Source organism: Siphateles boraxobius, unplaced genomic scaffold (assembly GCF_051911475.1).
Source record: "Siphateles boraxobius isolate OS27281-9 unplaced genomic scaffold, OSU_SipBor_1 1, whole genome shotgun sequence".
Classification (NCBI taxonomy): Eukaryota; Metazoa; Chordata; class Actinopteri; order Cypriniformes; family Leuciscidae; genus Siphateles; species Siphateles boraxobius.
The window spans coordinates 1,690,582-1,705,592 of record NW_027508699.1 but is presented as its reverse complement, the minus strand read 5'-3'; the positions used below and the strand labels follow the sequence as shown (position 1 = coordinate 1,705,592).

Here is a 15,011-nt window from a genome sequence, read left to right as displayed (position 1 = left end):
CAAACATATTCTGAGAGAGGTCCAATGTAAGCTATGCTGCCATTTTCTTGACCCAGGCGTTCTCTCTAGGTTCTTACCAACAAAGCAGAAGCAGCACACAAAAGAAACATATGCACATCTCCCTCTATCAACACAGTTGTGAGTTTCCCAACCTTCCTCCTAAAGACGTGTAGGTGAGTGACGAGGTGGCCGAATGGTTAAGGTGATGGACTGCTGATTCATTGTGCTCTTCATGCGTTTGTTCGAATCCCATCATAGGCGTTTGTTGTCTTTAGTGTTTCGAGAGAGCCAAGTGCGCATGGAAAAGCCGTTCAAAGTACGTTGCTGCCGACTTTAACGACATCATCATTAAAATAGCTGCAGAAACACACCAGCTTCGGGCAGTTGTGCAGGCGAGTGATTAAGGTGATGTACTGCTAATCCATTGTGCTCTGCACGCGTGGGTTCGAATCCCATCCACGACGTTTGATGTCTTTAGTGTTTCGAGAGAGCCAAGTTCGCATGGAAAAGCCGTTCAAATGACATTGCTGCCGACTTTAACGACATCATCCTTAAAATAGCTGCAGAAACACACCACGGCCCAGCTTCGGGCAGATGAGCAGGTGAGTGACGAGGTGGCCGAGTCGTTAAGGCGATGCACTGCTAATCCATTGTGTTCTGCACTCGTGGGTTCGAATCCCATCCTCATCGTTTGTTGTCTTTAGTGTTCAAGAAAGCCAAGTGTGCCTGGCAAAGCTTTTTGCTTCCAACTATAACGTCATCATACTAAAGATAGATGCAGAAAAACTCTACGTGCAGGCGAGTTGCTGCGTGGTTAAGGCGATGGACTGCTAATCCTTTGTGGTCTGTGCGCATGGGTTTGAGTCCCATCTTTGGTGTTTAGTTTCACAGGGAGTCTAAAGGACAGGTCAACCGCAGGGGTGCAGCTCATGGCAAGCTTTTAATTATAGCTGTATTTCGGTTATGAGAGCCCCCTGGTTAATGGATATAATCATTTTAAATACAAAAACACGTTCAAGGGAGGTCCAAATCCTGGCTAAACAAGCCACCTTCAAGCTTATGCTTTCAACACCACAGCGAAAACAGAATGTAAAAAAAGCAAAAGTAAAATTCCCTTTTACAACAAGTCATGAAGCCTCTCAAGAAACTGTCAAAAATTGCCAGGGCTGACTGTATTTCAAGTCATCCCAGCGGGGTATTGGGTAAAGTTTTCAACCAGCAAAGATCACGTCTCGGATGAGCCTCATAGACTATGATATTGCCTCTGCGAAAGAATGCCAGACAAGGTAGCGACGTCTCCTGTGTTTTTATCTGGACATGGAACGACAGGGTGGTATCACGTTTTAAACTGCCATGTAATCAGCCTTTTGGAACGGCCGGCTGCATGGTGTGTCTATGAAACAGGTGAGTGAAATGCACATAGAGGTTTATTAATTGTTCTCTCTTAGCTCAAAGAACAAAATGTGCGGTATTTTTTATGGGATATACTTATGAGTATCCTGGTAACAAAGGGGCAGAGTTATAAGCCTCAATCTCCAAGAACATGTTTGAGTTTTGGATCGATTCGATGAGCCCCCTACCAGTTTGGGTAGGATAATGAAGATTGCAAGGACACTGCAAACATATTCTGAGAGAGGTCCAATGTAAGCTATGCTGCCATTTTCTTGACCCAGGCGTTCTCTCTAGGTTCTTACCAACAAAGCAGAAGCAGCACACAAAAGAAACATAAGCACATCTCCCTCTATCAACACAGTTGTGAGTTTCCCAACCTTCCTCCTAAAGACGTGCAGGTGAGTGACAAGGTGGCCGAATGGTTAAGGCGATGGACTGCTAATCCACTCTTTATGCCTGTGTCGAATCCCATCGTCTTCGTTTGTTGTCTTTAGTGTTTCGAGAGAGCCATGTCGCATGGAAAAGCCGTTCAAAGTACATTGCTGCCAACTTTAACGACATCACCATTAAAATAGCTGCAGAAACACACCACAGCCCAGCTTCGGGCAGTCGTGCTGGCGAGTGACGAGGTGGCCGACTGGTTAAAGCGATGGACTGCTAATCCATTGTGCTCTTTATGTGTGGGTTCGAATCCCATCCTCGTCGTTTGATGTCTTTAGTGTTTCGAGAGAGCCAAGTGCGCATGGAAAAGCCGTTCAAATGACATTGCTGCCGACTTTAACGACATCATCCTTAAAATAGCTGCAGAAACACACCACAGCCCAGCTTCGGCCAGATGAGCAGGTGAGTGACGAGGTGGCCGAGTGGTTAACGCGATGGACTGCTAATCCATTCTGCTCTGCACGTGTTTGTTCGAATCCCATCCATGTCGTTTGATGTCTCTAGTGTTTCGAGAGAGCCAAGTGCGCATGGAAAAGCCGTTCAAATGACATTGCTGCCGACTTTAACGACATCATCCTTAAAATAGCTGCAGAAACACACCAGAGCCCAGCTTCGGGCAGATGAGCAGGTGAGTGACGAGGTGGCCGAGTGGTTAAGGCGATGGACTGCTAATCCATTGTGCTCTGCACGCGTGGGTTCGAATCCCATCCTCGTCGTTTGTTGTCTTTAGTGTTTCGAGAGAGCCAAGTGCGCATGGAAAAGCCGTTCAAAGGACATTGCTGCCGACTTTAACAACATCATCATTAAAATAGCTGCAGAAACACACCAGCTTCGGGCAGTTGTGCAGGCGAGTGACGAGGTGGCAGAGTGGTTAAGGCGATGGACTGCTAATCCATTGTGCTCTGCACGCGTGGGTTTGAATCCCATCCTCGTCGTTCGCCAGACAAGGTAGCGACGTCTCCTGTGCTTTTATCTGGACATGGAACGACAGGGTGGTATCACGTTTTAAACTGCCATGTAATCAGCCTTTTGGAACGGCCGGGTGCATGGTGTGTCTATGAAACAGGTGAGTGAAATGCACATAGAGGTTTATTAATTGTTCTCTCTTAGCTCAAAGAACAAAATGTGCGGTATTTTTTATGGGATATACTTATGAGTATCCTGGTAACAAAGGGGCAGAGTTATAAGCCTCAATCTCCAAGAACATGTTTGAGTTTTGGATCGATTCGATGAGCCCCCTACCAGTTTGGGTAGGATAATGAAGATTGCAAGGACACTGCAAACATATTCTGAGAGAGGTCCAATGTAAGCTATGCTGCCATTTTCTTGACCCAGGCGTTCTCTCTAGGTTCTTACCAACAAAGAACAAGCAGCACACAAAAGAAACATAAGCACATCTCCCTCTATCAACACAGTTGTGAGTTTCCCAACCTTCCTCCTAAAGACGTGCAGGTGAGTGACAAGGTGGCCGAATGGTTAAGGCGATGGACTGCTAATCCACTCTTTATGCGTGTGTTCGAATCCCATCGTCTTCGTTTGTTGTCTTTAGTGTTTCGAGAGAGCCATGTCGCATGGAAAAGCGTGGGTTCGAATCCCATCCTCGTCGTTTGTTGTCTTTAGTGTTTCGAGAGAGCCAAGTGCGCATGGAAAAGCCGTTCAAAGGACATTGCTGCCGACTTTAACGACATCATCATTAAAATAGCTGCAGAAACAAACCAGCTTCGGGCAGTTGTGCAGGCGAGTGACGAGGTGGCAGAGTGGTTAAAGCGATGGACTGCTAATCCATTGTGCTCTGCACGCGTGGGTTCGAATCCCATCCTCGTCGTTCGCCAGACGAAAGAAATCCAGACAAGGTAGCGACGTCTCGTGTGCTTTTATCTGGACATGGAACGACAGGGTGGTATCACGTTTTAAACTGCCATGTAATCAGCCTTTTGGAACGGCCGGCTGCATGGTGTGTCTATGAAACAGGTGAGTGAAATGCACATAGAGGTTTATTAATTGTTCTCTCTTAGCTCAAAGAACAAAATGTGCGGTATTTTTTATGGGATATACTTATGAGTATCCTGGTAACAAAGGGGCAGAGTTATAAGCCTTAATCTCCAAGAACATGTTTGAGTTTTGGATCGATTCGATGAGCCCCCTACCAGTTTGGGTAGGATAATGAAGAGTGCAAGGACACTGCAAACATATTCTGAGAGAGGTCCAATGTAAGCTATGCTGCCATTTTCTTGACCCAGGCGTTCTCTCTAGGTTCTTACCAACAAAGCAGAAGCAGCACACAAAAGAAACATAAGCACATCTCCCTCTATCAACACAGTTGTGAGTTTCCCAACCTTCCTCCTAAAGACGTGCAGGTGAGTGACAAGGTGGCCGAATGGTTAAGGCGATGGAATGCTAATCCACTCTTTATGCGTGTGTTCGAATCCCATCGTCTTCGTTTGTTGTCTTTAGTGTTTCGAGAGAGCCATGTCGCATGGAAAAGCCGTTCAAAGTACATTGCTGCCGACTTTAACGACATCACCATTAAAATAGCTGCAGAAACACACCACAGCCCAGCTTCGGGCAGTCGTGCTGGCGAGTGACGAGGTGGCCGACTGGTTAAAGCGATGGACTGCTAATCCATTGTGCTCTGCACGCGTGGGTTCGAATCCCATCCTCGTCGTTTGTTGTCTTTAGTGTTTCGAGAGAGCCAAGTGCGCATGGAAAAGCCGTTCAAATGACATTGCTGCCGACTTTAACGACATCATCATTAAAATAGCTGCAGAAACACACCAGCTTCGGGCAGTTGTGCAGGCGAGTGACGAGGTGGCCGAGTGGTTAAGGCGATGGACTGCTAATCCATTGTGCTCTGCACGCGTGGGTTCGAATCCCATCCTCGTCGTTCGCCAGACGAAAGAATCCAGACAAGGTAGCGACGTCTCCTGTGGTTTTATCTGGACATGGAACGACAGGGTGGTATCACGTTTTAAACTGCCATGTAATCAGCCTTTTGGAACGGCCGGCTGCATGGTGTGTCTATGAAACAGGTGAGTGAAATGCACATAGAGGTTTATTAATTGTTCTCTCTTAGCTCAAAGAACAAAATGTGCGGTATTTTTGATGGGAGATACTTATGGCTATCCTGGTTACAAAGGGCCAGAGTTATAACCCTCAATCTCCAAGAACATGTTTGAGTTTGGGATCGATTCGATGAGCCCCCTACCAGTTTGGGTAGGATAATGAAGAGTGCAAGGACACTGCAAACATATTCTGAGAGAGGTCCAATGTAAGCTATGCTGCCATTTTCTTGACCCAGGCGTTCTCTCTAGGTTCTTACCAACAAAGCAGAAGCAGCACACAAAAGAAACATATGCACATCTCCCTCTATCAACACAGTTGTGAGTTTCCCAACCTTCCTCCTAAAGACGTGTAGGTGAGTGACGAGGTGGCCGAATGGTTAAGGTGATGGACTGCTGATTCGAGAGAGCCAAGTGCGCATGGAAAAGCCGTTCAAATGACATTGCTGCCGACTTTAACGACATCATCATTAAAATAGCTGCAGAAACACACCAGCTTCGGGCAGTCGTGCTGGCGAGTGACGAGGTGGCCGAGTGGTTAAGGCGATGGACTGCTAATCCATTGTGCTCTGCACGCGTGGGTTCGAATCCCATCCTCGTCGTTCGCCAGACAAGGTAGCGACGTCTCCTGTGCTTTTATCTGGACATGGAACGACAGGGTGGTATCACGTTTTAAACTGCCATGTAATCAGCCTTTTGGAACGGCCGGCTGCATGGTGTGTCTATGAAACAGGTGAGTGAAATGCACATAGAGGTTTATTAATTGTTCTCTCTTAGCTCAAAGAACAAAATGTGCGGTATTTTTGATGGGAGATACTTATGGCTATCCTGGTTACAAAGGGCCAGAGTTATAACCCTCAATCTCCAAGAACATGTTTGAGTTTGGGATCGATTCGATGAGCCCCCTACCAGTTTGGGTAGGATAATGAAGAGTGCAAGGACACTGCAAACATATTCTGAGAGAGGTCCAATGTAAGCTATGCTGCCATTTTCTTGACCCAGGCGTTCTCTCTAGGTTCTTACCAACAAAGCAGAAGCAGCACACAAAAGAAACATAAGCACATCTCCCTCTATCAACACAGTTGTGAGTTTCCCAACCTTCCTCCTAAAGACGTGCAGGTGAGTGACAAGGTGGCCGAATGGTTAAGGCGATGGACTGCTAATCCACTCTTTATGCCTGTGTCGAATCCCATCGTCTTCGTTTGTTGTCTTTAGTGTTTCGAGAGAGCCATGTCGCATGGAAAAGCCGTTCAAAGTACATTGCTGCCAACTTTAACGACATCACCATTAAAATAGCTGCAGAAACACACCACAGCCCAGCTTCGGGCGGGCGTGCTGGCGAGTGACGAGGTGGCCGACTGGTTAAAGCGATGGACTGCTAATCCATTGTGCTCTTTATGTGTGGGTTCGAATCCCATCCTCGTCGTTTGATGTCTTTAGTGTTTCGAGAGAGCCAAGTGCGCATGGAAAAGCCGTTCAAATGACATTGCTGCCGACTTTAACGACATCATCCTTAAAATAGCTGCAGAAACACACCACAGCCCAGCTTCGGCCAGATGAGCAGGTGAGTGACGAGGTGGCCGAGTGGTTAACGCGATGGACTGCTAATCCATTCTGCTCTGCACGTGTTTGTTCGAATCCCATCCATGTCGTTTGATGTCTCTAGTGTTTCGAGAGAGCCAAGTGCGCATGGAAAAGCCGTTCAAATGACATTGCTGCCGACTTTAACGACATCATCCTTAAAATAGCTGCAGAAACACACCAGAGCCCAGCTTCGGGCAGATGAGCAGGTGAGTGACGAGGTGGCAGAGTGGTTAAGGCGATGGACTGCTAATCCATTGTGCTCTGCACGCGTGGGTTCGAATCCCATCCTCGTCGTTTGTTGTCTTTAGTGTTTCGAGAGAGCCAAGTGCGCATGGAAAAGCCGTTCAAAGGACATTGCTGCCGACTTTAACAACATCATCATTAAAATAGCTGCAGAAACACACCAGCTTCGGGCAGTTGTGCAGGCGAGTGACGAGGTGGCAGAGTGGTTAAGGCGATGGACTGCTAATCCATTGTGATCTGCACGCGTGGGTTCGAATCCCATCCTCGTCGTTCGCCAGACAAGGTAGCGACGTCTCCTGTGCTTTTATCTGGACATGGAACGACAGGGTGGTATCACGTTTTAAACTGCCATGTAATCAGCCTTTTGGAACGGCCGGCTGCATGGTGTGTCTATGAAACAGGTGAGTGAAATGCACATAGAGGTTTATTAATTGTTCTCTCTTAGCTCAAAGAACAAAATGTGCGGTATTTTTGATGGGAGATACTTATGGCTATCCTGGTTACAAAGGGCCAGAGTTATAACCCTCAATCTCCAAGAACATGTTTGAGTTTGGGATCGATTCGATGAGCCCCCTACCAGTTTGGGTAGGATAATGAAGAGTGCAAGGACACTGCAAACATATTCTGAGAGAGGTCCAATGTAAGCTATGCTGCCATTTTCTTGACCCAGGCGTTCTCTCTAGGTTCTTACCAACAAAGCAGAAGCAGCACACAAAAGAAACATATGCACATCTCCCTCTATCAACACAGTTGTGAGTTTCCCAACCTTCCTCCTAAAGACGTGTAGGTGAGTGACGAGGTGGCCGAATGGTTAAGGTGATGGACTGCTGATTCATTGTGCTCTTCATGCGTTTGTTCGAATCCCATCATAGGCGTTTGTTGTCTTTAGTGTTTCGAGAGAGCCAAGTGCGCATGGAAAAGCCGTTCAAAGTACGTTGCTGCCGACTTTAACGACATCATCATTAAAATAGCTGCAGAAACACACCAGCTTCGGGCAGTTGTGCAGGCGAGTGATTAAGGTGATGTACTGCTAATCCATTGTGCTCTGCACGCGTGGGTTCGAATCCCATCCACGACGTTTGATGTCTTTAGTGTTTCGAGAGAGCCAAGTTCGCATGGAAAAGCAGTTCAAATGACATTGCTGCCGACTTTAACGACATCATCCTTAAAATAGCTGCAGAAACACACCACGGCCCAGCTTCGGGCAGATGAGCAGGTGAGTGACGAGGTGGCCGAGTCGTTAAGGCGATGCACTGCTAATCCATTGTGTTCTGCACTCGTGGGTTCGAATCCCATCCTCGTCGTTTGTTGTCTTTAGTGTTCAAGAAAGCCAAGTGTGCCTGGCAAAGCTTTTTGCTTCCAACTATAACGTCATCATACTAAAGATAGATGCAGAAAAACTCTACGTGCAGGCGAGTTGCTGCGTGGTTAAGGCGATGGACTGCTAATCCTTTGTGCTCTGTGCGCATGGGTTTGAGTCCCATCTTTGGTGTTTAGTTTCACAGGGAGTCTAAAGGACAGGTCAACCGCAGGGGTGCAGCTCATGGCAAGCTTTTAATTATAGCTGTATTTCGGTTATGAGAGCCCCCTGGTTAATGGATATAATCATTTTAAATACAAAAACACGTTCAAGGGAGGTCCAAATCCTGGCTAAACCAGCCACCTTCAAGCTTATGCTTTCAACACCACAGCGAAAACAGAATGTAAAAAAAGCAAAAGTAAAATTCCCTTTTACAACAAGTCATGAAGCCTCTCAAGAGACTGTCAAAAATTGCCAGGGCTGACTGTATTTCAAGTCATCCCAGCGGGGTATTGGGTAAAGTTTTCAACCAGCAAAGATCACGTCTCGGATGAGCCTCATAGACTATGATATTGCCTCTGCGAAAGAATGCCAGACAAGGAGCGACGTCTCCTGTGTTTTTATCTGGACATGGAACGACAGGGTGGTATCACGTTTTAAACTGCCATGTAATCAGCCTTTTGGAACGGCCGGCTGCATGGTGTGTCTATGAAACAGGTGAGTGAAATGCACATAGAGGTTTATTAATTGTTCTCTCTTAGCTCAAAGAACAAAATGTGCGGTATTTTTTATGGGATATACTTATGAGTATCCTGGTAACAAAGGGGCAGAGTTATAAGCCTTAATCTCCAAGAACATGTTTGAGTTTTGGATCGATTCGATGAGCCCCCTACCAGTTTGGGTAGGATAATGAAGAGTGCAAGGACACTGCAAACATATTCTGAGAGAGGTCCAATGTAAGCTATGCTGCCATTTTCTTGACCCAGGCGTTCTCTCTAGGTTCTTACCAACAAAGCAGAAGCAGCACACAAAAGAAACATAAGCACATCTCCCTCTATCAACACAGTTGTGAGTTTCCCAACCTTCCTCCTAAAGACGTGCAGGTGAGTGACAAGGTGGCCGAATGGTTAAGGCGATGGACTGCTAATCCACTCTTTATGCGTGTGTTCGAATCCCATCGTCTTCGTTTGTTGTCTTTAGTGTTTCGAGAGAGCCATGTCGCATGGAAAAGCCGTTCAAAGTACATTGCTGCCGACTTTAACGACATCACCATTAAAATAGCTGCAGAAACACACCACAGCCCAGCTTCGGGCAGTCGTGCTGGGGAGTGACGAGGTGGCCGACTGGTTAAAGCGATGGACTGCTAATCCATTGTGCTCTGCACGCGTGGGTTCGAATCCCATCCTCGTCGTTTGTTGTCTTTAGTGTTTCGAGAGAGCCAAGTGCGCATGGAAAAGCCGTTCAAATGGCATTGCTGCCGACTTTAACGACATCATCATTAAAATAGCTGCAGAAACACACCAGCTTCGGGCAGTTGTGCAGGCGAGTGACGAGGTGGCCGAGTGGTTAAGGCGATGGACTGCTAATCCATTGTGCTTTGCACGCGTGGGTTCGAATCCCATCCTCGTCGTTCGCCAGACGAAAGAAATCCAGACAAGGTAGCGACGTCTCCTGTGCTTTTATCTGGACATGGAACGACAGGGTGGTATCACGTTTTAAACTACCATGTAATCAGCCTTTTGGAACGGCCGGCTGCATGGTGTGTCTATGAAACAGGTGAGTGAAATGCACATAGAGGTTTATTAATTGTTCTCTCTTAGCTCAAAGAACAAAATGTGCGGTATTTTTGATGGGAGATACTTATGGCTATCCTGGTTACAAAGGGCCAGAGTTATAACCCTCAATCTCCAAGAACATGTTTGAGTTTGGGATCGATTCGATGAGCCCCCTACCAGTTTGGGTAGGATAATGAAGAGTGCAAGGACACTGCAAACATATTCTGAGAGAGGTCCAATGTAAGCTATGCTGCCATTTTCTTGACCCAGGCGTTCTCTCTAGGTTCTTACCAACAAAGCAGAAGCAGCACACAAAAGAAACATATGCACATCTCCCTCTATCAACACAGTTGTGAGTTTCCCAACCTTCCTCCTAAAGACGTGTAGGTGAGTGACGAGGTGGCCGAATGGTTAAGGTGATGGACTGCTGATTCATTGTGCTCTTCATGCGTTTGTTCGAATCCCATCATAGGCGTTTGTTGTCTTTAGTGTTTCGAGAGAGCCAAGTGCGCATGGAAAAGCCGTTCAAAGTACGTTGCTGCCGACTTTAACGACATCATCATTAAAATAGCTGCAGAAACACACCAGCCTCGGGCAGTTGTGCAGGCGAGTGATTAAGGTGATGTACTGCTAATCCATTGTGCTCTGCACGCGTGGGTTCGAATCCCATCCACGACGTTTGATGTCTTTAGTGTTTCGAGAGAGCCAAGTTCGCATGGAAAAGCAGTTCAAATGACATTGCTGCCGACTTTAACGACATCATCCTTAAAATAGCTGCAGAAACACACCACGGCCCAGCTTCGGGCAGATGAGCAGGTGAGTGACGAGGTGGCCGAGTCGTTAAGGCGATGCACTGCTAATCCATTGTGTTCTGCACTCGTGGGTTCGAATCCCATCCTCGTCTTTAGTGTTCAAGAAAGCCAAGTGTGCCTGGCAAAGCTTTTTGCTTCCAACTATAACGTCATCATACTAAAGATAGATGCAGAAAAACTCTACGTGCAGGCGAGTTGCTGCGTGGTTAAGGCGATGGACTGCTAATCCTTTGTGCTCTGTGCGCATGGGTTTGAGTCCCATCTTTGGTGTTTAGTTTCACAGGGAGTCTAAAGGACAGGTCAACCGCAGGGGTGCAGCTCATGGCAAGCTTTTAATTATAGCTGTATTTCGGTTATGAGAGCCCCCTGGTTAATGGATATAATCATTTTAAATACAAAAACACGTTCAAGGGAGGTCCAAATCCTGGCTAAACCAGCCACCTTCAAGCTTATGCTTTCAACACCACAGCGAAAACAGAATGTAAAAAAAGCAAAAGTAAAATTCCCTTTTACAACAAGTCATGAAGCCTCTCAAGAGACTGTCAAAAATTGCCAGGGCTGACTGTATTTCAAGTCATCCCAGCGGGGTATTGGGTAAAGTTTTCAACCAGCAAAGATCACGTCTCGGATGAGCCTCATAGACTATGATATTGCCTCTGCGAAAGAATGCCAGACAAGGTAGCGACGTCTCCTGTGCTTTTATCTGGACATGGAACGACAGGGTGGTATCACGTTTTAAACTGCCATGTAATCAGCCTTTTGGAACGGCCGGCTGCATGGTGTGTCTATGAAACAGGTGAGTGAAATGCACATAGAGGTTTATTAATTGTTCTCTCTTAGCTCAAAGAACAAAATGTGCGGTATTTTTGATGGGAGATACTTATGGCTATCCTGGTTACAAAGGGCCAGAGTTATAACCCTCAATCTCCAAGAACATGTTTGAGTTTGGGATCGATTCGATGAGCCCCCTACCAGTTTGGGTAGGATAATGAAGAGTGCAAGGACACTGCAAACATATTCTGAGAGAGGTCCAATGTAAGCTATGCTGCCATTTTCTTGACCCAGGCGTTCTCTCTAGGTTCTTACCAACAAAGCAGAAGCAGCACACAAAAGAAACATATGCACATCTCCCTCTATCAACACAGTTGTGAGTTTCCCAACCTTCCTCCTAAAGACGTGTAGGTGAGTGACGAGGTGGCCGAATGGTTAAGGTGATGGACTGCTGATTCATTGTGCTCTTCATGCGTTTGTTCGAATCCCATCATAGGCGTTTGTTGTCTTTAGTGTTTCGAGAGAGCCAAGTGCGCATGGAAAAGCCGTTCAAAGTACGTTGCTGCCGACTTTAACGACATCATCATTAAAATAGCTGCAGAAACACACCAGCTTCGGGCAGTTGTGCAGGCGAGTGATTAAGGTGATGTACTGCTAATCCATTGTGCTCTGCACGCGTGGGTTCGAATCCCATCCACGACGTTTGATGTCTTTAGTGTTTCGAGAGAGCCAAGTTCGCATGGAAAAGCAGTTCAAATGACATTGCTGCCGACTTTAACGACATCATCCTTAAAATAGCTGCAGAAACACACCACGGCCCAGCTTCGGGCAGATGAGCAGGTGAGTGACGAGGTGGCCGAGTCGTTAAGGCGATGCACTGCTAATCCATTGTGTTCTGCACTCGTGGGTTCGAATCCCATCCTCGTCGTTTGTTGTCTTTAGTGTTCAAGAAAGCCAAGTGTGCCTGGCAAAGCTTTTTGCTTCCAACTATAACGTCATCATACTAAAGATAGATGCAGAAAAACTCTACGTGCAGGCGAGTTGCTGCGTGGTTAAGGCGATGGACTGCTAATCCTTTGTGCTCTGTGCGCATGGGTTTGAGTCCCATCTTTGGTGTTTAGTTTCACAGGGAGTCTAAAGGACAGGTCAACCGCAGGGGTGCAGCTCATGGCAAGCTTTTAATTATAGCTGTATTTCGGTTATGAGAGCCCCCTGGTTAATGGATATAATCATTTTAAATACAAAAACACGTTCAAGGGAGGTCCAAATCCTGGCTAAACCAGCCACCTTCAAGCTTATGCTTTCAACACCACAGCGAAAACAGAATGTAAAAAAAGCAAAAGTAAAATTCCCTTTTACAACAAGTCATGAAGCCTCTCAAGAGACTGTCAAAAATTGCCAGGGCTGACTGTATTTCAAGTCATCCCAGCGGGGTATTGGGTAAAGTTTTCAACCAGCAAAGATCACGTCTCGGATGAGCCTCATAGACTATGATATTGCCTCTGCGAAAGAATGCCAGACAAGGTAGCGACGTCTCCTGTGTTTTTATCTGGACATGGAACGACAGGGTGGTATCACGTTTTAAACTGCCATGTAATCAGCCTTTTGGAACGGCCGGCTGCATGGTGTGTCTATGAAACAGGTGAGTGAAATGCACATAGAGGTTTATTAATTGTTCTCTCTTAGCTCAAAGAACAAAATGTGCGGTATTTTTTATGGGATATACTTATGAGTATCCTGGTAACAAAGGGGCAGGGTTATAAGCCTCAATCTCCAAGAACATGTTTGAGTTTTGGATCGATTCGATGAGCCCCCTACCAGTTTGGGTAGGATAATGAAGATTGCAAGGACACTGCAAACATATTCTGAGAGAGGTCCAATGTAAGCTATGCTGCCATTTTCTTGACCCAGGCGTTCTCTCTAGGTTCTTACCAACAAAGCAGAAGCAGCACACAAAAGAAACATAAGCACATCTCCCTCTATCAACACAGTTGTGAGTTTCCCAACCTTCCTCCTAAAGACGTGCAGGTGAGTGACAAGGTGGCCGAATGGTTAAGGCGATGGACTGCTAATCCACTCTTTATGCCTGTGTCGAATCCCATCGTCTTCGTTTGTTGTCTTTAGTGTTTCGAGAGAGCCATGTCGCATGGAAAAGCCGTTCAAAGTACATTGCTGCCAACTTTAACGACATCACCATTAAAATAGCTGCAGAAACACACCACAGCCCAGCTTCGGGCAGTCGTGCTGGCGAGTGACGAGGTGGCCGACTGGTAAAAGCGATGGACTGCTAATCCATTGTGCTCTTTATGTGTGGGTTCGAATCCCATCCTCGTCGTTTGATGTCTCTAGTGTTTCGAGAGAGCCAAGTGCGCATGGAAAAGCCGTTCAAATGACATTGCTGCCGACTTTAACGACATCATCCTTAAAATAGCTGCAGAAACACACCACACCCCAGCTTCGGGCAGATGTGCAGGCGTAGTGACGAGGTGGCCGAGTGGTTAAGGCGATGGACTGCTAATCCATTGTGCTCTGCACGCGTGGGTTCGAATCCCATCCTCGTCGTTTGTTGTCTTTAGTGTTTCGAGAGAGCCAAGTGCGCATGGAAAAGCCGTTCAAATGACATTGCTGCCGACTTTAACGACTTCATCCTTAAAATAGCTGCAGAAACACACCACAGCCCAGCTTCGGCCAGATGAGCAGGTGAGTGACGAGGTGGCCGAGTGGTTAACGCGATGGACTGCTAATCCATTCTGCTCTGCACGCGTTTGTTCGAATCCCATCCATGTCGTTTGATGTCTCTAGTGTTTCGAGAGAGCCAAGTGCGCATGGAAAAGCCGTTCAAATGACATTGCTGCCGACTTTAACGACATCATCCTTAAAATAGCTGCAGAAACACACCACACCCCAGCTTCGGGCAGATGTGCAGGCGTAGTGACGAGGTGGCCGAGTGGTTAAGGCGATGGACTGCTAATCCATTGTGCTCTGCACGCGTGGGTTCGAATCCCATCCTCGTCGTTCGCCAGACAAGGTAGCGACGTCTCCTGTGCTTTTATCTGGACATGGAACGACAGGGTGGTATCACGTTTTAAACTGCCATGTAATCAGCCTTTTGGAACGGCCGGCTGCATGGTGTGTCTATGAAACAGGTGAGTGAAATGCACATAGAGGTTTATTAATTGTTCTCTCTTAGCTCAAAGAACAAAATGTGCGGTATTTTTTATGGGATATACTTATGAGTATCCTGGTAACAAAGGGGCAGAGTTATAAGCCTTAATCTCCAAGAACATGTTTGAGTTTTGGATCGATTCGATGAGCCCCCTACCAGTTTGGGTAGGATAATGAAGAGTGCAAGGACACTGCAAACATATTCTGAGAGAGGTCCAATGTAAGCTATGCTGCCATTTTCTTGACCCAGGCGTTCTCTCTAGGTTCTTACCAACAAAGCAGAAGCAGCACACAAAAGAAACATAAGCACATCTCCCTCTATCAACACAGTTGTGAGTTTCCCAACCTTCCTCCTAAAGACGTGCAGGTGAGTGACAAGGTGGCCGAATGGTTAAGGCGATGGACTGCTAATCCACTCTTTATGCGTGTGTTCGAATCCCATCGTCTTCGTTTGTTGTCTTTAGTGTTT

The 15,011-nt window shown here is 46.6% G+C and overlaps 13 non-coding genes across 13 annotated transcripts; 9 read left to right on the top strand and 4 right to left on the bottom strand.

Moving 5' to 3' along the window:
- Nucleotides 1-1,135: 1,135 nt before the first annotated feature.
- On the bottom strand, nt 1,136-1,276 carry LOC143741757 (U4 spliceosomal RNA). Its single transcript, XR_013205221.1, has one exon. It is a non-coding gene; the product is annotated as a U4 spliceosomal RNA (small nuclear RNA).
- Nucleotides 1,277-2,467: 1,191 nt separating this feature from the next.
- Nucleotides 2,468-2,549, top strand: trnas-gcu (transfer RNA serine (anticodon GCU)). The gene has a single exon. It is a non-coding gene; the product is annotated as a tRNA-Ser (tRNA).
- Nucleotides 2,550-2,686: 137 nt separating this feature from the next.
- Nucleotides 2,687-2,768, top strand: trnas-gcu (transfer RNA serine (anticodon GCU)). The gene has a single exon. It is a non-coding gene; the product is annotated as a tRNA-Ser (tRNA).
- An 808-nt stretch (nt 2,769-3,576) lies between these two features.
- Nucleotides 3,577-3,658, top strand: trnas-gcu (transfer RNA serine (anticodon GCU)). The gene has a single exon. It is a non-coding gene; the product is annotated as a tRNA-Ser (tRNA).
- A 977-nt stretch (nt 3,659-4,635) lies between these two features.
- On the top strand, nt 4,636-4,717 carry trnas-gcu (transfer RNA serine (anticodon GCU)). Its single transcript has one exon. It is a non-coding gene; the product is annotated as a tRNA-Ser (tRNA).
- A 695-nt stretch (nt 4,718-5,412) lies between these two features.
- Nucleotides 5,413-5,494, top strand: trnas-gcu (transfer RNA serine (anticodon GCU)). The gene has a single exon. It is a non-coding gene; the product is annotated as a tRNA-Ser (tRNA).
- Nucleotides 5,495-6,688: 1,194 nt separating this feature from the next.
- On the top strand, nt 6,689-6,770 carry trnas-gcu (transfer RNA serine (anticodon GCU)). The gene has a single exon. It is a non-coding gene; the product is annotated as a tRNA-Ser (tRNA).
- Nucleotides 6,771-8,468: 1,698 nt separating this feature from the next.
- On the bottom strand, nt 8,469-8,609 carry LOC143741584 (U4 spliceosomal RNA). Its single transcript, XR_013205146.1, has one exon. It is a non-coding gene; the product is annotated as a U4 spliceosomal RNA (small nuclear RNA).
- A 958-nt stretch (nt 8,610-9,567) lies between these two features.
- trnas-gcu (transfer RNA serine (anticodon GCU)) lies at nt 9,568-9,649 on the top strand. Its single transcript has one exon. It is a non-coding gene; the product is annotated as a tRNA-Ser (tRNA).
- A 1,484-nt stretch (nt 9,650-11,133) lies between these two features.
- On the bottom strand, nt 11,134-11,274 carry LOC143741578 (U4 spliceosomal RNA). Its single transcript, XR_013205144.1, has one exon. It is a non-coding gene; the product is annotated as a U4 spliceosomal RNA (small nuclear RNA).
- Nucleotides 11,275-12,750: 1,476 nt separating this feature from the next.
- On the bottom strand, nt 12,751-12,891 carry LOC143741562 (U4 spliceosomal RNA). The gene has a single exon (XR_013205133.1). It is a non-coding gene; the product is annotated as a U4 spliceosomal RNA (small nuclear RNA).
- A 966-nt stretch (nt 12,892-13,857) lies between these two features.
- Nucleotides 13,858-13,939, top strand: trnas-gcu (transfer RNA serine (anticodon GCU)). Its single transcript has one exon. It is a non-coding gene; the product is annotated as a tRNA-Ser (tRNA).
- A 371-nt stretch (nt 13,940-14,310) lies between these two features.
- Nucleotides 14,311-14,392, top strand: trnas-gcu (transfer RNA serine (anticodon GCU)). The gene has a single exon. It is a non-coding gene; the product is annotated as a tRNA-Ser (tRNA).
- The last annotated feature ends 619 nt before the right edge of the window (nt 14,393-15,011 follow it).